This window comes from Schistocerca nitens, chromosome 3, assembly GCF_023898315.1.
Source record: "Schistocerca nitens isolate TAMUIC-IGC-003100 chromosome 3, iqSchNite1.1, whole genome shotgun sequence".
In the NCBI taxonomy this organism is placed as follows: Eukaryota; Metazoa; Arthropoda; class Insecta; order Orthoptera; family Acrididae; genus Schistocerca; species Schistocerca nitens.
This window is the reverse complement of record NC_064616.1, coordinates 926,708,913-926,733,531: the sequence shown is the minus strand read 5'-3', so window position 1 is coordinate 926,733,531 and position 24,619 is coordinate 926,708,913. Positions and strand designations below refer to the sequence as shown.

At 40.0% G+C, this 24,619-nt stretch overlaps 1 protein-coding gene across 1 annotated transcript in view; it reads right to left on the bottom strand.

The window, feature by feature from the left end:
* Positions 1 to 24,619, bottom strand: part of LOC126249493 (dynein axonemal heavy chain 5) — an 856,962-nt gene that overhangs the window by 616,629 nt on the left and 215,714 nt on the right. The window lies entirely within an intron of this gene.

Here is a 24,619-nt window from a genome sequence, read left to right as displayed (position 1 = left end):
ACTAATATGCATAAATGAGTCCTTTTCGTTTTTTATTTACAGATTTTAATGTCTTTTGCTACCATGGTACAGGTTTTCTAAGCTGCCTGTGTTCCTTCTGCTTATGCTCAGGTGGGTTAAATTTAATGGTTTGTAAAATTTAATATCAGCCGTAGCATCCTAATATGCATGGCTATGTGAATATGTGCGAGTAATTCAAATTTTTTTGTTCCTGTACGATCTGTTTGGTTCGTAGGACATGTTCTGAGGCATCAAGGGACCACCAATTTAGTACTGGAAGGCCGCGTGGAGGGTAAAAATCGTAGAGGGAGACCAAGAGGTGAATACACTAAGCAGGTTCAGAAGGATGTAGGCTGCAGTAGGTACTGGCAGATGAAGAAGCTTGCACAGGATAGAGTAGCATGGAGAGCTGCATCAAACCAGTCTCAGGACTGAAGACCACAACAACAACAACCATCTGTTTTAGATCCGTCTCGAATGTACGGGTATATTTTTGATAGTTCCCCCGTATCCATTTTTTGTTCTACTGGCTATGTTAAGGGCCCCTTTAGTAAATTAAATACCGTGAGAGATTGATAAGACTAAATTAGCGTCTTTTGTAAATTGTGTGAATGTGTTAGAAGCTTCATGTTTCTTCTTTGTGAATATCCATGGCAATATCATGTTTTAAATCGTGCAAGAAATGCCATTTTTTGTGACTATCAATCACATCTTTTCTTGATTCTCGGTACGATTCCGAACTTGATCCATTTAAATTAGTTCAACTCACTCCAAAGACGTGATCTGTATATTAATGTTTTAGGAAGATGTAACAAATATTTGGGTCAGTGGTAAAATTCAGTCTCACAGTATACGCGGATTTGACCCCGATTAGCTACACCGTGTTTGCAGTAAATGAAACTTCCTACCTTGTAGATGTGCCCGGATTAGCAAACACGGTGTATTTTTAGCAAGAAATGTCTGAAATCACATTCCCTTTGACAATTAGAAGCAACTTGCTTATTTCACGTCTTCCAAAGATATCCTGTAGTCGTTTCCCCGCTTGGTTTCTTCTCCGTTGGTTACGACCTCTAACGCTTGTGCCAGAAACAGTGCATAGTAATGGGACAAGTGGGTAGGCTTAAATTCTGTGTATTATAACAATCGTAAAATGATAGCATGCCAACTAATTTTATTTTATTTCACTAATCACAAAATTAGTAAAATTATTTGTAGAGCCAGTCTATCGTTAATATTCGTAACAAGATTTCCGGTCATTAATCATTAGTTCCCGAGCACTGCAAAAGTCACAAAAATGCTTCACACGATTTTAGAATCAACGTGACATCGCACAAATATGTTTTCTCAGGCAGCATTAACAATTATATCTGTCTTTATACGGAGTTGCAGTTCACACACTAGTTCGCATGTTGCCATCTCGAAAACCGATCGTAGGCTGCCCTGAATCAGCACACATCGCACAAGTACGTCATCCGAGGCAATTTCTCAACAAAATATTCCGGATTCATGTATTACCTCCTCGGAAACCAATCACAGATTAGTAGTGAGCTGTCTGAGCACTTTGGCGCCTGCGCTCTCAGGGAGGGCTTTTGATTGGTCCATCCATTCCATCAGTAAGGACTGACAGTGACTAAAATTTGTAATTAGCATTTTCTGATGAACTGAGTGGTATTAAAATTATTGTTGACAAGTTTTCAGCGCAAGTAACGTCATCAGCACGACTGGAGCTGTATATTAATTTTTAAACAGTAAATATAATTAATAAAAGATTCGTTTCTTGGCGTCCAGTGTGGTAGTGGATCCTCTCTCCCTCTCTCTCTCTCTCTCTCTCTCTCTCTCTCTCTCTCACTCCTCTCACTCTCATCTCCAGTACGATACGGCTCTTGCTCTCCCGTCTGTTTTCACGCTATGTGACCATCTAGGGCATCGTTCGACGAGTCTGTCTTCGCTAGCCTCCCGTAACAAAATCCTCCTATACTATGCTCTAAAACATAGCAACAAAAATATGTAACAAATGTGGACAGTGATATGGTATATACGCTACAAAGGGATTGAATTTTACTTATATGAACTCCAGGTTAATCCTTGAGATGTCTCTTACCTCTGAGCTTGAGTGTTAACATTTTCCGAGGTATCCGTTGCCCTTATAAAATGGTTCAAATGGCTCTGAGCACTATGGGACTTAACTTCTGAGGTCATCAGTCCCCTAGAACTTAGAACTACTTAAACCTAACTAACCTAAGGACATCACACACATCCATGCCCGAGGCAGGATTCGAACCTGCGACCGTAGCGGTTGCGCGGTTCCAGACTGTAGCGCCTAGAACCGCTCGGCCACACCGGCCGGCCGTGGCCCTTATAATCTGTATTAAAGCTATTATTGGGCATACGTAATTTTATAAAGTCAGACCGTCCTCACAAGTCTAGTAGGTCATGAAAGTAACGTACTAAAAGAAAACTAACCATTTCCTGGCCAAGACGCCCTTGCCAAAGATTTATTTTGTTAATTTACATAGTGCATTCTCATTAAATCTCCCATTTTTATTTGTCGTCCCTACTCAAGAGGTTATTTCAATGTTCCTACATATGCAAAAGTGTTAGAAGCACTCACTTTTTCTGTGACGTCCCTGTATAGACTTTACATGTACGAGGTGTGGCTAGAAAAAAACCGGACTAGTACTGGTGAAACAATAAAACGAATGCAATAAGGCTGAAAGTCGCGTGGCCTGTCACGTGACTCTCGCTCCGCCTACTGCTCGAGTTTCATCTGCCTCCTGCACTCAGTCTGCCCGTGGCGTCTGTTTTAAGTAGTTGACGTTTTCTCTGTGCGTCGGAAAATGTTGAGTGTACAGAAAGAACAGCGTGTTAACATCAAATTTTGTTTCAAACTAGGAAAATCTGCAAGTGAAACGTTTGTAATGTTACAACAAGTGTACGGCGATGATTGTTTATCGCGAACACAAGTGTTTGAGTGGTTTAAACGATTTAAAGATGGCCGCGAAGACACCAGTGATGACACTCGCACTGGCAGACCATTGTCAGCAAAAACTGATGCAAACATTGAAAAAATCGGTAAACTTGTTCGACAAGATCGCCGTTTAACAATCAGAGCAGTGTCTGAGTTAACAGGAGTTGACAAGGAAAGTGTTAGGCAGATTCTTCATGAAAGTTTCAACATGAACAATGTGTGTTCAAAAATGGTTCCAAAGTGTCTCACAATTGAACAGTAGGAACGCCGAAGAATGATTTGTTCTGACATCCTGGAAAACATTGAAAGTGATCCCACCTTCTTACAAAATGTTATTACTTGCGATGAATCGTGGTTTTTTACTTACGATCCCGAAACTAAACGCCAATCGATGCATTGGAAAACTCCTGGTTCTCCACGACAAAAAAAAGCACGAATGTCAAAATCGAAATTCAAGGCAATGATGATTGTTTTTTTTTTTGACATCAAAGGGATTGTGCACATTGATTGGGTACCAGAGGGACAAACAGTGAATCAGCATTACTACTTTAGCGTCTTGGCTACCCTACGTGAGCGAGTACGGAGAAAACGGAACGATTTGTGGAGAAAAAAGTCATGGATCCTTCACCAAGACAATGCCCCAGCTCACAGTGCGTTGTCAGTGAAGACGTTTTTGGCAAAACACAACATTCCCATCTTAGATCATCCACCCTACTCACCTGATTTGGCCCCCTGTGACTTTTTTCTTTTCCCTAAAGTCAAGTCAGCTTTGAAAGGAACTAGATTTGAGACTGTTGAAGCAGTAAAAGAAAAAGCGACGGAAGTGATGTATGGACTTACCGAAAATGATCTGCAGCATTGCTATGAACAGTGGAAAATTCGTATGGAGCGGTGTAGAGACCGAGGAGGAGAGGAAATTGAAGGAGATAACATGAAATTGTAAATAATTGTAAATAAATGTTTTTTCCAGCATCAGTCCGGTTTTTTTCTAGCCGCACCTCGTATAGTATTCGCAGTGCAATGTCTTAATCTTCTTGGACCCACGGCACTTTGGAACTGGCTTCATATTGAAAGTCACCCCGAGATAAATGTTGAGTGGCGACAAATCAGGCGAACGTGCAGGCTAACTGATACGGCCTTCACGCCCTATTCAGCGACCATCAAAGACTTGCGTCAGCGTGTAGGGAGCGAGTGGTGAGCTGCGCACCCGTCGTTATTGCACCATCCGCATCTACGTATTTCAAGTTGTACTTTCATTAGGAGCGCCGGTAGCACTTTTCTGCGAAACTGGAGGTTTTTTTTATCTGCTAAAGTTTTTTCAATGAAGCAGGGACCAGTCACGTAATTTTCAATAATCCAGTAACAAATTTCACAACCACTTCCTCTGTTGTTCATCCTACGTCAGCCAGTGCTGATTCTAAGAGGCCCAAATCCATGCATCTCCTGCAATTCCGTGGGTGAAGTGACACGTAATGCGCATGGAAACTGTCAGCGTAATTGTGAACAACGCTGGGCTGTGTGATCCCAGAGCCACCTACAATTTCTCTGAATCTAACAAGTGGATTATGACCAACAGCAGCCGAAAATCTATTTCTTTCGGTCTATTCATTGAAGGTTTGCTCATTAGTCTCTGCGAAATATTCCAGTACCTTTTCAGCAAATATTTTTTGCACATTCGCTGAAATGCCATTCTTGCTGGACACAGCCTGACGTGATACCTTTGTGTGTACAATTCACCGGTTCTCTTTCCTTCTGCAGTCTCCGTAAAGAAGTAGCACACCTAATTTGTCTTGGCTTGTGAAGGAAATTTATTTTTTCTAACTAAACACAGTCAACACACAGGAGGAATGCTACATTTCCTCAGTGTCCCTTTTATACAGGTATCGCAGCGATGCAACTCTGTGTTTCCTCCGTATCCAATATGATGCAATATGATGCATTTCACGAACTTCCAAATCGGATAGCAGACGGTTTCATGTTCAAAACTGATAAATCCTGAGTCCTAAATATTGCAATTTCTTCGGAACTACAAATCGGATTTTGAAGAGTGAAACCCCGTCGAATTCGTCTCTTTTAGAACTGCGACGCTTGCAACGCAAATTACCATACTTCCACATGAAAAAGCGAAGTTTTTATCGACATCTCTGTAATTAATACAGCAATTACAAGAAACCAAACGTAATTTAGTGATTACACTAACACACATCATCTGTGTAAAAAAAAATGAATTACAACTTTTTACACGGTTCCATAAATATTGCCGGCCGGAGTGGCCAAGCGGTTCTAGGCTCTACAGTCTGGAACCGCGCGACCGCTACGGTGGCAGGTTCGAATGCTGCCTCGGGCATGGATGTGTGTGATGTCCTTAGGTTAGTTATGTTTAAGTAGTTCTAAGTTCTATGGGACTGATGACCTCAGAAGTTAAGCCCCATAGTACTCAGAGCCATTTGAACCATTTTTTGAACCAGAAATATTCGAGGCCCATATTAGAGATCCAGTATATCTGAGGCGAACATCCGGTAAATAGAGCACATGTGAAATATTTAATGTTTTCTTTAGGTTAGACTAAAGCCGTAGATCCCCAGACGAAAATCCACCATTTCAGAAATAAACTGTTACAACCGATAGAATATAAAATATGGGAAACGATAATTATGAAATACTAGTAAACCACAGCTGTGACCAAGTCCAAAATAATAGTAGGAACCGACGGATGGTTGAAACTGGAAGCAGTAAAAAAAATGGTTCAAATGGCTCTGAGCACTATGGGACTCAATTGCTGAGGTCATTAGTCCCCTAGAACTTAGAACTAGTTAAACCTAACTAACCTAAGGACATCACAAACATCCATGCCGAGGCAGGATTCGAACCTGCGACCGTAGCGGTCTTGCGGTTCCAGACTGCAGCGCCTTTAACCGCACGGCCACTTCGGCCGGCTGGAAGCAGTAAGTACGAGAATTATCAGCAATACGTGGTACATATATCGGAAAGATAGATTTTACTTTACAGGATGTAGAGAATTTATAGCAACGAACAGAAAAATTAGTTTCAATATCAATCCGTTAATGAAATCACAAGGACACGACTAATGTGCGGTGGTGGGCTGAGATTAATGATAGGATGTTTGAACTGGCAGACACATTAAATTATGATCATAGCCTACATAATGGCTGTGAACACTATGGGACTTAACATCTGAGGTCATCAGTCCCCTAGAACGTAGAACTAATTAAACCTAACTAACCTAAGGACATCACACACATCCATGTCCGGGGCAGGATCCGAACCTGCGACCGTAGCGGTCGCGCGTTTCTAGACTGAAGCGCCTAGAACTGCTCGGCCACTCCGGCCGGCTTAGCCTACATACTAACCACGGAAATACCCCAATCATACCATAGTACGGGCGGATTAGTTTCATTTGCCTCGGAAACTGTGCGTGTATTACCTACAGAAAAGACCAACAATTTTGCGAGGCAGTAGTGATCAATTGATTAGACAACTCTCTCAAACAACTAGTTTGTGTGCGAGTATAAGGAACGTAGGGGAAAACAATATAGCTGCAATTTGTTACACATTACCAAGCCTTACGGCAATGCACTTGCATGTTCTTTCTGTTATTCGTTGCTCGTACATAAACTGTGTTAAGATACACCACTATTAAATAAATAATTATTTATCTGTATTTCGAATTATGTACTTTTCGGTTTACTTTTAGAGTCTGATCTATTGCTATTCAACTGCAATGCAGGCATATGTTATCTCCTCGCTCTTAGTAAATACGGTTAATGACAACGAAAACAAGTGTCAAATGGAAGTAATAGTTGGACAAAATACGTAAATTTTCTGCGTCTGCCATCTAAATCAGCTTGGGTCGAGTGTGTGAACCAGCGATGGGAAATCAAGGCACATGTCTCAAGCAATTCGACTCGATGCATTTATCATAAAGAATGCGTCATGAGACTGTCAAGATTGTAGACACGTTCCTGACGTTAATATTCTGCGACCCAAAGAGTTTGAAGATGACAACAAAAAAAGTGGTTCGAATGGCTCTGAGCACTATGGGGCTTAACTTCTGAGGTCATCAGTCCCCTAGAACTTAGAACTACTTAAACGTAACTAACCTAAGGACATCACAAACATCCATACCCGAGGCAGGATTCGAACCTGCAACCGTAGCGGTCGCGCGGTTCCAGACTGTAGTGCCTTGAACCGCTCGGCCAGAAATAAGCAAATACACAGTTACAAATGGAGGTGCGTTCTTCTATTAGGCTGTTATTCACGATATAGAATAAAAAATTTAAACTGAAGGCAAGTGGTTGGCTAAATAAATGGAAGAGGAAGTACGTTTTTCAATAATAAACAATAAAAAGAGTTTGCTTCTGAACATTATGAAAACTTGGTTTTATTCTGTGTCATTCGTTTCTGTAAATGAATTGTGGTTTCCATATTAACTTTAAGCCGATGTGGCGGCATATATCCCGACTACGCGGTCGCTTGAAGCCGCGTATCGACTGCGCCCAACTGCCACAGTAGGCCGAGTTTGTGACCGCGACAGCCACGTATCGTCGATACGCATTGAACTCGATAACCCCACCCCTAAGGAGTAGTTCCTACACTAACACTACGTTCATCTGCACACCCGTATTGACATGGTATTTTCAGAAGTTGGTGCCACACAGCTCGTAAATATTAGAAGAACTTCATGATTTACCGCCAAGAGCTGCAGATAAAATTTCATTATTGAACAATCGGTTTCCGTCCACGGACCATCATTAGGTTCCTGTATACGAATTGGAAGAACATATAGGAAGAATTACAAGATTAGACTGTCACAATCCTGTTAACTGATTTACATGCTAACGAAAGCACATACGTAACTCAATGTCAAAACTTACATAAAAATATTTACATCAGGTTAGGTGACATAAAACCAATGGAACGGAACACTAAATTCCATGAATTCGTCACTGGAAATAAAAGTACGACACACAGTATTATTGAACCAACTATTAACAAAGTATACCATAAAACATAGACACATCACATTGTAAGACGTGTATATTTCTATTGTCTATTGTCAAACCACAATTTATGAAAGATGTTTATATTTTATTAATAGGATTAAGTAGGAATAATTAATATGTGTCATGTTGGAAATAACTGTGGTAGCAGGGAACGTCTGCACCAAAGTATTGTTGGCAGGAGAGACCGCACATTGATATAATTTTAAATATAGGCGGGAGAGACCGCGTATGGATACATTTTAAGAAAAGAGCGGGAAGACCGCGCAGTGATACATTTTGTAATGGTAGCAGGAATTGTCTGCACCAGAAAGCATTGTTGGCGGGAGAGACCGCACTTTAGCGTTCGTAGGAAGTCAGTAATAAGTGAGATGTGAAGCGAGTCGGTAGCAGGTCTGAAGCGAGAGGTTGAGAGGAGCGGTGTGTCTGCCAGCCACCAGCTATGATTTACAGGAGATTATAAACGGATGTACAGAGACATCAGCTAACTATTATCATAAGAGGAACTAATATTATTGAATTATTTTTTTGAGAAACTCAAGACTACTGAAGGTATGTTTGCGCAATGCTAGTTGTAAGATTATTGTAAAAAGTAAGTCCCATTTGAACGTTTGTAAAATCATTTCATTCAGAATATAATTAATTTTTGCCACTAATATTGCATTACTGATTATAATCTATCCCAAAAACCATCAACGTAAAACTTTGCAAAATTTTATTGTTGTCAAGAAAAAGTTTAACTATGAATTACGTAACGTCAGTCAAATTAGTTAAAGAATAACGTCAGCTTTGCTATTAAAGAATAAGGTCAGCTTTGGTAATAAATACAGCCACTTGTTATGAGAGCCCACCAGCAGCTAATAATGTATAGTAAAACAGAGTAACTATATTCATGTCGCAGTTCGATGTAGCAGTCAGATGGAGATACAGTAACAGTATAAAGGTAAGGAACAGTTTTGGGTTATTGCGGATAACGACTGAGGGCCACGACGACGACACATTCTATGTTTCGTCGAAATAATCAGAAAATCACTTTTAATAAGCATCAATTAAATTTGTATGAGAAGATTGAGAAAGAGAATTAATTTCAAAGGGAAGATTTCATTTGTTATTATTAAGCAAGAGAAAGAAATCCTATGGGAAGTTTTCATAGGTTGCTGTAGAAGGGAAGGTTGAGTAATACAAGAGATATAGAGGAGACGGGAAGGTTTCAACATATATACAGACTTACCAATTGTCACGTAATTGTGCACTCTGTAGAGCGTGGTTTTAATTCAGCGCATTTTCTTGTACCTTTTTTAAGAGGGACTGTTATGTTACTTAGTTATATGAGATGTTGATCGAACCATTTTCCCGTATGACTCAACGTTTTACATCTGTGATTCTGCAATATATTCAGTCAGTTCTTTTAGGCGTACGTTGTGTGTATCTGTTGTTTTAATCTGTGGGTTCATCTACTTGTAACGTTAAACAATGTGTTAACTCAGGTTAGTCACACACTTCGTGCAGTGTTATTTTAATCAGTCATAATGTAATGTATTTGTGATGGCATTCAGTATGCTGGCCGGGGTGGCCGAGCGGTTCTAGGCGCTACAGTCTGGAACCGCGCGACCGCTACGGTCGCAGGTTCGAATCCTGTCTCGGACATGGGTGTGTGTGATGTCCTTAGGTTAGTTAGGTTTAAATAGTTCTAGGGGACTGATGACCTCAGAAGTTAAGTCCCATAGTGCTCAGAGCCATTTTTGAACCATTCAGTATATTAATATCCACTAGATGTGTCTTGTACCGTTGATAACATATTCGAATGTATCTAACTCCCCTAATATTCTCATCTTATTTTGTATAGCTTCCCTATGTCACTATTTCCCTGAAGTTATTGGAACCTGTATTCATTGTGTTTCATACAGTGTGCGGTAGGTGACATTCCATATTCCATATTTGCTACCTTGTTGTCGCTCTTACTTTTGACCGAAGTATAGCTTATTCTTTTATAGTTACTGTTGAGCGGAAGCGGTATACAATATCTGGCTGTAGCTTGTTTCACAGAAACGTGTATGTGTGTTTGCGAGTCGCTACTTTTATGCATTTTCTTGGTGTCACCGTGACTGTTCTTGTAACACACGTCAGCTGCTGTTGGATGTAACGAACAGCTAGGTAAACTGTTATGACTGGCACTGGAGCAGCTGTACTCTGGAGCAATTAACTCACACAAGACAATGTACGACGAATTCTATCTTTCTTCTTAGACATTAGGTGATCAGGTAATCTCGAAACGCGTCAATAAATGTGAATTACTGAACACTAACTGAAAAAAAAGTTCTAATGACCTAATCAGCAATGTTACGAGTATAGAAAACTTTGTTACATTCACTCATTATTACATATGATACACGGCATGTAAAAGGACAACGCTAAGGGACATGACAGGAAAGATCATTCGAAGCAAAAATGTCTGATAAACATATGGGCTCTAAACTGGATGCCTTAAGAGCTACGAGTACTTCTTCATCTTCGATATTGTGAAACAAACCTGTTTTACTGCAAGCTCTTTGCTTTCCATATTTCAGGAGGAGGTAGTATGGACCAAAACAGGAAAAAATTATCTTATAAACATGGGATCTAAAACCATACCTTAAGAGCTACGAGAATTTTTTCGATAGAAGAAATGTAGCGAAGACGAAGAAGTGCTCATAGATCTTAAGGTATGCAATTTAGAACTCACGCTTACTGGAAATTTTTGCTTCAAATGATAGTTCCTGTCTTATCCCTGAGTAGCCGGCCGAAGTGGCCGTGCGGTTAAAGGCGCTGCAGTCTGGAACCGCAAGGTTCGAATCCTGCCTCGGGCATGGATGTTTGTGATGTCCTTAGGTTAGTTAGGTTTAACTAGTTCTAAGTTCTAGGGGACTAATGACCTCAGCAGTTGAGTCCCATAGTGCTCAGAGCCATTTGAACCATTTATCCCTGAGTATTGATCATTCATCCTGGATCACGCTGTATAATCTTAAGATACTAGTGACTAGAATCGCGCTGGAACTATCGATCTATAAAGATCTATAAATCATCTTAGATTCCACTGGTAAACAGTTATCAGCTGTGAAGTCAGCAGTATGAATGATGCCCCGTCGGTAGTGTTAATACTGACTATTGATATGTGACTGTTAATCTGTTAACAGTTTAATTTTGTGAGGCTTGTTATATGTTCTTTCAGCTGGTACGCAGGAAGCAACCGAAACTGGTTGTTCAATGAAGAAATTTTATCAGCAGCTCTTGATGGTAAATCATGATGTTCTTCATTTATCGAGATGATTTACGAGATTCTCGAAAATTTGGATAGTTTTCTCGATTGAGACAATTTTCCATCCCTCGTGCAAATAACAATACAACATCCTTTTTCGATTTGCACGAAAGCATTGCCTACAGGAATTAAATACTATTTGCAGCCGAGTATTTCAATTTTCTTTGGCCATCGGCTTAGGGCATAACCAACATCAAAGGTTTTGTTTATAGGAGCGGCTTTCGGAAACTACCTTGTCTGGAGCAAGCAGTCGCGTGGCAGAGACCTCCTGTTTCATGTTGAGAATACACGGCGAATACGTATACTTGACAGCACAAAATGTGACCTTCGTTTACATCGGAACTGCCCGCATTTTTACGCAGGAGATAATCACATATTAGAGTGTACAATACTGCTCATAAAAGTGAGTGTAACTGAAAGTTACTCTTTAGTGACACTAAAGACGAAGAAACACCCACTAAAATCATACAAGAAAATCTTGCTCGTGCCATTCCTAAGGTTTCAGGTATGGAAAGGGCGCTTGAAGTTGTGAGGTGGAGTAAAGGGCAGAACAACAGTAAGAAATACTTGACCTCAAACGAGTGAGTTCGTAATTCTGTGGCGTAGTCATTGAGTGATAAGCAATTACACGATGGCAGGATTCATATCGAATTCCACTTTCGGCAGTTACTTTACGTTTCAACTGAATTAATTTTTTTATCTATAGAAACCCTAGAAATTAACAAAACAAGCAATCCACGGTTATAAGTAACATTTATTTTCTGTCCTCAGAAAGGCACAGCATATTGTATCTTTACAACTTCATAATCCGTCAAAAGCTTTTCCACTTCAATTGAAAGTTAACCTGTGAGGACTGTGTAAAAAATGTGATTGAGAATGTATGCAAAATCTAGTTTACTGACAACATTTATTTTTCCAAAAACAAAGACAAATATAATTTTTGCTAAACACATCATGATAGAATATCATAAACAACTAACAGGTGGTTTAAGACCATAATGGACAAGGATCCTGGGTGGCATAAGTGAGTCAAGTACTCTGTCCTTAAAAATGTGGACAACGCAATCTGAATTGATCTGATGATGAGCAGACTTTGATCGATAATCTACAGATGTCTATACTATATAAGTGCAGCTGAGAGCAAGTGGCTATTGAGATTTGTACACCCTGACAAGGAGAGAGCAGCAGTACGTTACGCTGTTTGCTTCGTGCAGCGATGTAACTTGCGGCGAGATGTGTGCAGCGGAGGCGAGGCTAAGACGGCACCTGTGACTCGATCGCGGCCACGAAAGCAATGCAAAATCTCACGGCCTAGCAATCAGGGAGACGGATCGCAATTTACTCTCTACCAGAGCCCTGAAATCATGGTAGATTTTAGTGTGTGACACACCCGTTCGCTGGTCATACCAAGGACCAATTTGGCTCACTTATACGACAGAGCGCACAAGGATACCAAACGTCAAGACTAGTAAATCAAAAACGAATAAGTGTGCCCTCAGGAAATGAGTAGTCCGAGACGTTTGAAGTTACATTGTTGGTACAGTAAGAACTTCACCACAGGCTCCCCAGTGTTACTACTTGCAAGGGAAGTCAATCTTAGGACAGGTCCCAAGTACCAACCAAACATGCCAGAGCTTCGACCAGAAGATGCTTCCAGACCAAAGTCCAGAATCCGGGTGCCTCGCACCTCTCCATATAAAAACAATTCCGTTTTTCTGCAAAGTGCATGAACGACACCGCCTTCGCCCCGTCTTGAGCCAATCACAGGGCCTTAGAGGCGCTAAATCACCCCTCCTACACGACAGCAAAAACTCTTGTCGAACCAGCGCAAGAGTTAAGAAACATGTGTCTCTGGAAAAAGAAGAAACCGCCAATTACTGGACTTTTTAAGTTTTCTCAGGAGGAGAAGGTGTTTCTCTATGAAGTCGCGTCACTTCCAACGGCAAAAAGTGAACAGATACAATCTTAAAGATCTTTACCTAAGTCGCCTGTGCCTTGGACCATGTTAGTCCTAGCTATGAGGTGTCATAAAGATTCTATCTATAAACGTTTCTCAGACGCAAGAGTTTCTTATACGACCGAGGCAGCCGATGGAAGTGAGTCACAGGCCTATTTGCAGTATTGGCGAACACGAAAACTTTTGAATTTTATTACGTGTGCCTCTGCACGCAATGCTCAGTTTACGACTCCACTGTGTAGACGCATCCCTTCAGTCCGTCGCCCCCAGCCCAGCCTTCAGCTGGCGCCAATGCAGGTATAGCAGCATTGTCCTGCTGGAGACCTGTCTCGGCAAGGGGGTACTCTGTCTGCCCTGTACATTGGTGGGCCTGCCCGTCAAGATTTACTGAGAGATGGGCTCACCGCCACTTGCTTTCAACTTCCAACATGCCATCTCTACGAACTAAGAACCATAAATATACCTCATGTTTTAGTGCTCTGCCAGGCTCCATCAGCGTCTCCTCAGACTGTTTACTTTCTAGAGTCTCGCTCAAGGTGCATAACGTTGTAACAAAAATTTTCCTTATATGAAAAATAGATGAGAGAGTAACTTGTCCCCTCTCACAATTACCGTCTGCATACCGCGATCAAGTGAGTCTCCACCAATATGTTTTCGATGGAGCTAAAGCGTGATGCAAAAGGAGGCCAGTCAAGAAGAAAAATCTGTTTCTGTTCTGCAAACCATTGCTGCACCATAGCAAACATGTGTATCTGAGAGTGATTTTGCTGTAAAAATATCAATCCCTCACGATATAGTTGTCACACTGACGGGCTCATGATATTACCAGCAATATAAGCGTACTGACCAGCATCAAGTCGGCCGTCTATCCTGTGATACATCCCGAGACCTCAGAAATACATCCAGCACCAAACTGCTGTATATACATGGAAACAAAGATGAGTCATGGATATATTTTAGGTCGAAACGGACACCATGCGGCCTATACACTCGCACTGAACCATCACTAGCTGCGGAAACTACTAGTTCGGCTGAAAATACTACATTCCGCCAGCCGCAATACGTACTTTCCTCAGCAAACACTAGTAGGTAGAATCGATGTTCATCACGGGGCTTCTTCTAGATGGGCTCAAGTTTGCTTTGTAGTCAAGCCTCCCTAAGCTGGCGTGGAAAATTGTCAAACGAACCGAAAACGCAGTGACTTGTTTACATGTTCATTATTTTGTGCTGATGTTGCTATACGCCAGCGTCCAGTTCCACACGCCTACTGAATTCTCCAGTAACACGATGTAGTTTTATCCACTGATGCGCAGTGAGTTCAGGAACACCAAACCATGCCAAAGCCTCCGACACAGTCAAATTCCCTTCCTCCGTAAGAGGAAAAAAGTGGACTGGAATAGTCTTTTGATGATGCTCCTGAATAAACTGCCTAGATTCAAAACATGTTGTTCAGTTATCCAGGCTTGAATAATGTTCCACAGATTGGTCAATATAAAATGAATGGTGAGATGGCAGACATACCTCTAATACGCTGCTTTAGACTGTCGGTCATTGTAGCATCAATCTGCCACTACAAGCGGGGATAATGTCTACTGTGATAAATTACTGCCATTTGACGTTCCCCTTAGTCCTGCTAGGATATTAAGCAGTTTTGTCTCTCGAAATGTGTTTATGTGGAGTATAGATCACTAGGCCTTAGTTTCCGAAAAAAACGCGAGGTCAACGCTTTAATACTTTCAGCCGAAGAGTTGGCGCTGCAATTAGGGCAATTAATTACTGCACAGGACGTCATTGATTCAGTTCACCCCTCCTCCCATCTTACGGTTTTTTCTTTTCAGATGTGTTAATAATGTATTGGTTTGGTGCACAAGCTCGTAGCGTTTTTCTAAGTTCAAGAAACACAACAGATACACATAACAGAGACTTTAGTCATCAATAATACGTTCTCCTTCACTATTTACAATAGTTTGCGAATGCTGGGTAACTTTTTGATTCCGCGATTATAGAAATCAAGTGATTTTGAGGCGAAGAACCTGTCGAATCATGGTCGGAGCGCATTTTCATCCGAAAAGGAAACTCGTTGAACGTTAAATTTTGTACATGGCTGCACATTCAGAGACGGTGAATAGTTACAATTGAAAGAAAAACAGCCCTCGGTCACAATTTTTTACAAATTAACCTGGTTTCAACACTGCTCGTAGTGTCTTCTTCAGAATTTAAAACAAAGAATGGTCTATATTCTATAACATAGTCACAGAATAATGACTAAAACGTATGATAGGGTATAAGTACGGAATCATCGTAAAAGACTGACAGTACTTATATGTCATTTATAAAATAATAAATATGCCAAAATGGCATTAGTAACAAAGATATTTAAGATACAGAAAACTGTGATGGCGAGCCACTAAGGGCTGCTCGTTGCTTGCATGGTGCAGGTTGCAAAACGGACTGAGGTGCCCGCGTTAACAAATGCGGCCAGGTGAACATGGCACTGCAACGAGCGCGCCATCTAGTAGCCGCAGATACAATTAGGCTACTTCACATTGAAATATAGGTAGAAATGATTATAAATAAACAGTATTTGGTACATAATGGAAAGCAATGTTTGTTTGATAGTAGCATACAACATAACATTTTGTCTACATCAAAGCTTATAACAGTAAGATAAAACATGAAAACATCATTATGAAAATGTAGATAGGACTGAATGACAACTTGTAGAAAGCAATATTGACGTGAAATGCAGCCAAGAAACATTTGATAATTCAAAAACGTAGGACTACCTTAGAAGGAAAGGAACATTTCGGCAACCTGCACAAGGAGACCCGAAGTCAGATATCGAGTAACGGCTTTATACCGTTGAAAAATTTTTTATTACGTAGCTGTAGCTGTTCGTTAACGATGAGACTACCATTTCGAGTAAAATGCTTGAAAATCTCTAATTTCGTACTTATACCCTATCATACGTTTTTATTCATTATTCTGTGACCATGTTATAGAATATAGACCATTCTTTGTTTTAAATTCTGAAGAAGACAGTCCTAGCAGTGTTGAAACCAGGTTAATTTGTTAAAATTAGTGACCGAGGGCTGGTTTTCTTTCAATTGTAACTATTCACGGTCTCTGAACGTGCAGCCATTTTGCGATTATTGCCTGCCCAAGCATCCAAGGCTGCCACCAAGTATAAAGCTTTAAAAAAGAAAATACTAAATACAAGTATGGTCATTAATTTTAATAAACAATGTGACATAAGCGGTTTAGTCCCCACCTACGGGAGAGCTTACATTAACTTTGCTGTTTGTTAGAAAAATCCTATATCCTTCAGAGCTTTCATGAAAAATCTCATATCTGATAGAATTAAAAGGCTATATGCCAAAAAAAAAATCTTCTTAATGAAGAAGCTTATTACCTGTACTGCCAAATATTTTTCATATTAATTAAAATTTTAATATTGACGATCTCTGGACGATAATTAATGAATATTTAGAAACTTGTAAACTAGGCATAATACAGAAGCATGAAAAGAAACTCAGTAAGCTTCTCTGTCTGTTTCCTAACGAAAAGTGTCCTCAGAGTACGTAAAAGCAGTCACACTTTTTACAAAAGAATTATGAACAAAACTAACATTATTTTTACACAAAATGAAACTGTACTGCTGGAACAAGGGCTGAAGTATAATGTCTCGCCCAACTTGTCAGATAGAAATGTGATCGAAAAAGTGCTTGTAGATCTTCAAGTTGGTCTCGATAGTAAAAAAAATAGATAATGCTTGTCAAACTCGTATTGCTTATCAGGTAGCCAACATTTTCATGAAAAATACAGCCCCTGTTTATAACGTTACGCATAACGATAGAAAATTGGTCGTTTCCATTAATAATAAACTTAAAGAAGCAGAAGCCCTAATTACTAAGTCAGACAAAGGGTGCTCTTTAGTTATTGCTTGTAACACTGAATATATTTCCAAAACCTTAGATTTTTTTAACGAAAATAATATTTCGGAAATGCACGAGGATCCCACTCCAGTTTTACAAAAAAGAGGTCAGCACAGCCATCAACAGCGCAAATTTCCTACTCAAACCGTTTCACAAGAAAATGCTCATTAACAAGAACCCTCAGCCCCAAAAACTTCGGTCTCAATTTAAAATTTGCAAATCTAATCACTCGATACGCCCGATATCTAATAGTATGAATAGTGCATACCATGATCTGGCCAAATTTCTACATGAAACTCTGAGAAAATCATTCGTTTTTGTGAACAATTTTTCCGTCCCAAATAGTCACACCTTAGCCCAAAAAATAAAAGATTTAGAATGCAGTTCAGACACCAAGTTAGGTTCTTTCGACATCAAAAATCTTTAAACTAACGTCCCCGTACAGGAAACGCGTACAATTGGAGAAAAAAAAATTACATCAGTTCAAAAAAGATATTTCAGATGAACAAATCACAGACTTCATGAATCTCATCTCAGTCGTAGTCAAGTACAACTATTTTGAATTTAATGCACATTTGTACCAACAATTCGACGGTCTCGCTATGGGAAATCCGTTAGCTGGTATCCTTGCTGATGTTTTCATCAACTTCCTAGAAGAAAAATTTTTAATTGTTTTCCAGCTACGTCGCTAGGCATTCTTTCTTATTCCAGATACGTTGATGATATTCTAATCATCTACAAAGGACTCGCTGGCGGTGTTGATCGTATCTTTAACCTATTCAATGATCTTCATGAGAAAATTTCTTTCACTATCGAATTTGAAAATGAGGCACGTCAATTAAATTTCCTTGACTTGACGCTTACTATAGAAACAAATAAAATTTCTTTAAATAATTTTCGTAAAGTAACATATACTGACCAGATCGTTGCTGAATCTTCTACTCATCCACAATCGCATAAAAAAGCCTTCTTTCATTCTGCTGTTCACCGAGCCATTTCCATCCCACTTTCTAAAGAAAACTTCAACGACGGAATCAATTTACTTAAAACAATAGCAGTTAACAACGAGTATAAACCTAACATAGTAGATGACGTTCTTAAAAAGAAAACTGCTAAAAGACTTACTACGCTAGGCACTTCTGTTATCGAGTCTAACTCAAAAAAATATTTCTCTATTTCTTTCGTGGGGCCTATCTGTTATCAGATCCAACGTATTCTTCGAAAGAAATCCGATTGCAACGTTGCTTTTTCTACTAATAACAATTTGAAAAAAAACTTCATTCATAATTTACATTCTATGCTTTCCCCTTTAGAAATTTCTGGTGTTTACAAAATTGTCTGCGATACTTGCTCCTCTTACTATGTAGGACAAACAGGACGTGCTTTCACTACCAGATATAAAGAACACTTGCTAAGAAAAAATGGCACTAGCCCCCAAAATTCGTCTTTTGCCGACCATCTTTTAATTACAGGTCATTCACCTAAAGCCATCTGCGATAGCAATATTTTGCACACCGAAAAGTAATGGCGTATGACTAGATATGCTAGAAGAATTAGAGATTTTCAAGCATTTTGCTCGAAAGGATAGCCTAATCCTTAACGAACAGCTGCAATAACGTAACAAAAATATTTTCGACGGTATAAAGCCGTTACTCGATATCTGACTTCGGGTCTCCTTGTGCAGGTTGCCGAAATGTTCCTTTCCTTCTAAGGTAGTCCTATGTTTTTCAATTATCAATTGTTTCTTGTCTGTATTTCACGTCAATATTGCTTTCTACAAGTTGTCATTCAGTCCTATCTACATTTTCATAATGATGTTTTCATGTTTTATCTTACTGTTACAAGCTTTGATGTAGACAAAATGTTATGTTGTATGCTACTATCAAACAAACATTGCTTTCCATTATGTACCAATTACTGTTTATTTATAATCATTTCTACCTATATTTCAATGTGAAGTAGCCTAATTGTATCTGCGGCTACTAGATGGCGCGCTCGTTGCAGTGCCATGTTCACCTGGCCGCATTTGTTAACGCGGGCACCTCAGTCCGTTTTGCAACCTGCACCACGCAAGCAACGAGCAGCCCTTAGTGGCTCGCCATCACAGTATTCTTTATCTTAAATATCTTTGTTACTAATGCCATTTTGACATGTTTATTATTTTATAAATGACATATAAGTACTGTCAGTCTTTTACGATGATTCCGTACTTCTACCCTATCATACGTTTTTAGTCTTTATTCTGTGACCATGCTATAAAATATAGACCATACTTTGTTTTAAATTCTGAAGAAGACACTCCTAGCATTGTTGAAACCAGGTTAATTTGTTAAAAATAGTGACCGAGCGCTGTTTTTCTTTAAATTGTTGTTGATCGTTGTTCGATACAGTGCGCAAAAAATGAAAATCTGGGGGTGCAAAATCAAGTGAATAAGGTGAGTGTGGAATGACTTCCTAATCCTACTCATGTACGGTGTTTTTTGTTAATCTAGTAGCGTGCGGGCGGGCGTTATCGTGAAATAGTATCACTTTAGTCTTCATGGTCGTTCTTGGACTGCGTCTACAAGACATCTCAGTTGCTGACAAAAATGTCAGCATTGATTGTCACAGCTTGGGGAAGCATTTCGTAGTAGACCACACCGTCGCTCGTTCCACCAGATGCATGACATCTTTTGTCGATGCGCACAGGTCTTTGTACGGGGAGCCTTAGGCTCAACCATTCCTGTATTTTCTTTAACATAAAAACACCATCTGTCGTCACTAGTAATGATACAGTATAGGAATAGTCGGTGTTGTTCACGCGCCAGTTGTTGGCGAGTAAACAGAAGTGCGCATATGGCCAACTGCTGTTGTTTGTGATGCTGGCTTAGGGAATGCGGTACCCATACACCTGAGTTTTGGACCTTCACTACTGCATGAAAATGTCGCACGATGGTGGAATGATCACAGTTCATCACATTTACCAGTTTTCGAGTCCACTGACGTGAATCATTGTGAATTAACGCGTTTAAACCATTTTCATCAAATCCCGAATGTCTTTTTGTACGTGGAAAGTGACTAAAATCAAAATGATCGTCCTTAAAACGATAAAACCATTTAATTGTCATGATCTGTAGAACACCATTGTCTCCATGCACGGCGCAAATGTTTCTAGCTGCCTCCTCTGCTGTCATCCCTGTACTGATGGTTGGTTTGTGGGGGTTGAAGAGACCAGACTACAAAGGCCATCGGCTCCTCCCTCTACTGAACTCGAACGGAAGAATATGTCAGAAATGTTCCTCTGTCTCCACTTGGCATCCCATTTTTGTTGCGTCTTCAGCTCCATTCACTATTTCCAAATGACAAAATGACAATATGTAAACTCAGGCCTACAAACAATGAATAGCAATGGATAAATAAACCCATAGCAACCGGAATACCAACATACAAAACAAAATCGCAGCGATCTTATGCACCTATGTAATACTTTAAAAATCAGAAGATTGACATCATTTTGCGTAATAATTACAGGCTAATATAATAATGTAGGTAAGAATAATACAATTTGCGGTTATAGGCAGTCATAAGGGATATCGTGTCGTATGTTCATTCAGGCAGTTTCTTATCATTAATGACACACACACACACACACACACACACACACACACACACACACACACACACACACACACACGATTTTTCGTGAAAATGATAAAAGTTCCTTTTTCCAGCGAGTATCAGCTAAAAGAAATATGCATTCACCAAAGTGTATCATGTTCAACAAGTATGGTGCTAAAGGTTTATGTGCTTTGATTGTTTTTATGATATTTAATATCCGACGAATTATCAAGACGAATATTAAGGAGCGATATTGCCTGACCAATACAATACGAAACAATACGCGTTACTATTATGTTTTTTTCGAAAACTAAGGCCTATACAGCTGAACTTTGTGGTAAGTTCCTATGGGACCTGGAGGACTCGAACCTCCGACGGGGGAAGCCGCACGAACCATGGCAAGACGCCCAAGACAGCGCGGCTACCCCGCGGGGCGCAGCTGAACTTTTTTAAAAGAGTTACTTTTGGCTGGTCACCAATCAGTGTGTTACAGAGCATCGAAATTGGTAGATCGTCAGTTGCAGCGTTCCTTTGCAAATTTCAATAACAAACTAATGTGCCTAAACATTATCACCACCTGCGTAATAGCATGTTAGTCCACATTACAGCAGCTATTCTGTGTGGCAGGAATCCACAAAATCCTTGTTGGGTTTACACAGGTATGTGGCACCAAATTTGTACGCACAGGCCACGTAATTCCCATAATTTACAGGCTGGTTGCTTCTGAACATGTAGATGGCGCCAGATAGCGTCCCAGGTGTTTTCTTTCGTGTTAAGAACAGCATAACTTGATGGCCAAGATATCTATGTGAGACCACTATTATGTTTCTCAAACCATTGTAGCACGATTATGGACCTCTACGGTACGTTCCTACCAGATGTTGTCTTTCACCCTGGCTAAAATTACTCAATGAAAGTTTGCAATAAATGTTCAAAATTAATGCTCGCCATAAAAGTGGAATTAGTCACCACTTGCCACGCGGAATTGGTAATTCACACGGACGGCACACTAACTGTTACTCTGGCGAATTCTAAGCGATCCAGGACGCTGTACAGTCCTCGCGAGTGCACTATCCGTTTTTACCGCAAAATACGCGCTTTGACACAGTTCGGCTCCGACGTCATCCGAGGCAGAGCGCAATCCGACTTTTAACACACGTGGATCTCATAGTAGCTGAATGCGAAGTGGACCTTCTCTACTGCCTCTTGGGCGGTATTTATATAGGTGCCGGAGTGGACGGCCGAGGGAACATCTGTTGTCTACAGCTATCTGCATACTGCAGCAGCCTCAGAACGACCGCTTTCTCGGGCACATAATCTTTAATAACATAATGACAAATCAATTCAGAAACTTCTTAATTTTTGCTTGTACACAGTTAAGTTGTTTGAAACCACCGAAAAAGTTTCAGCTTGCTAGAATGAAAACTTTGCCTTCTAGAATTTTTATAGTGGAGTTAACAGTAGATTACTTCTGAACCATATCTTTACTAGAACTTATACGGGCTGTTATTAATACTGCAACTCTCAGATATGGTATAGCTCTATAACTTGGTATGTTTTATCATCCATTTTAACCAATATTCTCTATCATTAAAATCACAGATACTTAATCTACAGCCGGCCGGTGTGGCCGAGCGGTTCTAGGCGCTACAGTCTGGAACCGCGCGACCGCTACGGTCGCAGGTTCGAATCCTGCCTCGAGCATGGATGTGTGTGATGTCCTTAGGTTAGTTAGGTTTACGTAGTTCTAAGTTCTAGGGGACTGATGACCTCTGAAGTTAAGTCCCATAGTGCTCAGAGCCATTTGAACTTAATCTACAACATTTGGGTACATTTTAGTTACAAAATTAGTTTTTTCTTTAATTACATTAAACCTACGAGAGGTAGCTTAACGTGATCTTTCAGTTATTGTTTTTTTCGGGTGAACTGAAGCATAAAACAAATTTTCATGTTTCTAAGTCCATCATTTAGCGCCTCTGATTTTTCGTAAAAAAAGTGGATTCCGGCGTTAAGTTTTATTATATGGTTTTGAAAACCTGCACCACTTATTTATGAGCTGTAACTGCATATTCTGACTAAATTATGGCTTTCTAGGTTCTTTACTTAGCGCCACTTATTTTTCTCTTGAAACTGCATTTTTACGTGAACTATTAAGTCTAGAACATAAAGACTTGGTATTTGGAACATTATAACACTGAACTATATTTTAACAAAATTTTAAACATAAATTTTTATTTTTAATTTCATTCTTAACTGTGGTGCATACTTGCGCGCTACGTGCAGATGCGGTAAAGTGACGTGGCGCTACTAGCAGTGAACTGGGGTAAGTCCCGCACACTCGCTCGCCTCTATGTCCAACACATGATACAGTGCTTGCTTTGCTTCACGTTGATCGGAATGCCATCTTCTGTGCAGAACACGATCGACATCTGTCGACAGTTTGTATGATTATGTCGTGAATTAGACACAGGACATGGAAATAGAAGTTTGTCGCTTTAATTCTGGAAGCCAGTGTACTTTCCTTACCACCTCACGTAGCTACAGCACACGAGATTGCATTCGGTTTCGTGGTGGGCAGTACTCATAATGTAGTGGCTCATATGTAAGCATTAGAAAACATCAAGCGTGCTGCTGCTATGTTAACTGAATAATCAGCTTCAGATAATCTTCGCCCTTCTGCTAGACTGCAATAAAAAATTTATGTATTATTATTATTATTATTATTATTATTATTATTATTATTTGTGGAAATCAGACTCATCCCACACGTATGGGTAACAGCAAATGTTACCGCCAGTTTTGTCATGCTTGCCACCGCAAGTGACCATGGTTGATTTACAGAGTAAATACTTTCGTATCTACTGCGGAAAGTTAATTGAACATAATCGGAATAGAGGATGGCAAGTAAGAGAAAACAAAATAGTTGCAACTTAACCTCCCGCGCCCGGGTTCCCGGGTTCGATTCCCGGCGGGGTCAGGGATTTTCTCTGCCTCGTGATGACTGGGTGTTGTGTGATGACCTTAGGTTAGTTAGGTTTAAGTAGTTCTAAGTTCTAGGGGACTGATGACCATAGATGTTAAGTCCCATAGTGCTCAGAGCCATTTGAACAATTTTTTTTGCAACTTAACTTGGAATCGAGCGCCTGCCTCCTTTACACAGCTAGCCTACTAGCTGACCATGCAACTTCAATAGCAACGAAGGAAATTTTCCCTGTTAAAAATCGATGTAATATATCTTTTGTAAAAAAAACCTGCTTAATTTGTATCAAAGCTTTTAGTCTACTAATAATAGGTCTAGAATACAGGCAGGTCTATTTTTCCTCAGTATTTCAAGTACTAATTCCTCTTCGGTATGTTCTCAAAGTAATCCGATAAAACAGAAAGTTGCTGCATTCATTCGCGTCAGTGTGATTTTTCTCCTGCTGGTATCTTACGGCCAAGTGGCAAAGAAAATTGTCCCATATTCGCTCGACTTATGCCAAGCAGTTCTGCTAGTCAAGAGCTGGTGGAGAGCGGTGTTTCCAAATTTAAGGCCTCTCTTTCGCTTGGTTCACTACTGAAACCTTTTGTTCATTTTGGGACCAACGTACACTTCGTTTAGGTCAGGCAGCTCCATAAAACATTTGATAGGATCATCGTACGTACGATTTAATTAGCTGTAAGTTCTTCCGATTTGTTATTTGTGAGTTACGGAAAAGGGGCGACAACTCCAGAAATATTATTTTGTATAATAAATGTTACATAATTTTTTGATTCATTTCTTCATTGTGTGTGCATCGTTTGATTTCCCATATACATTGAATAGTCGTCCTGAATAGTGTCTTCAAAATTTTGTGGAGTAGATCA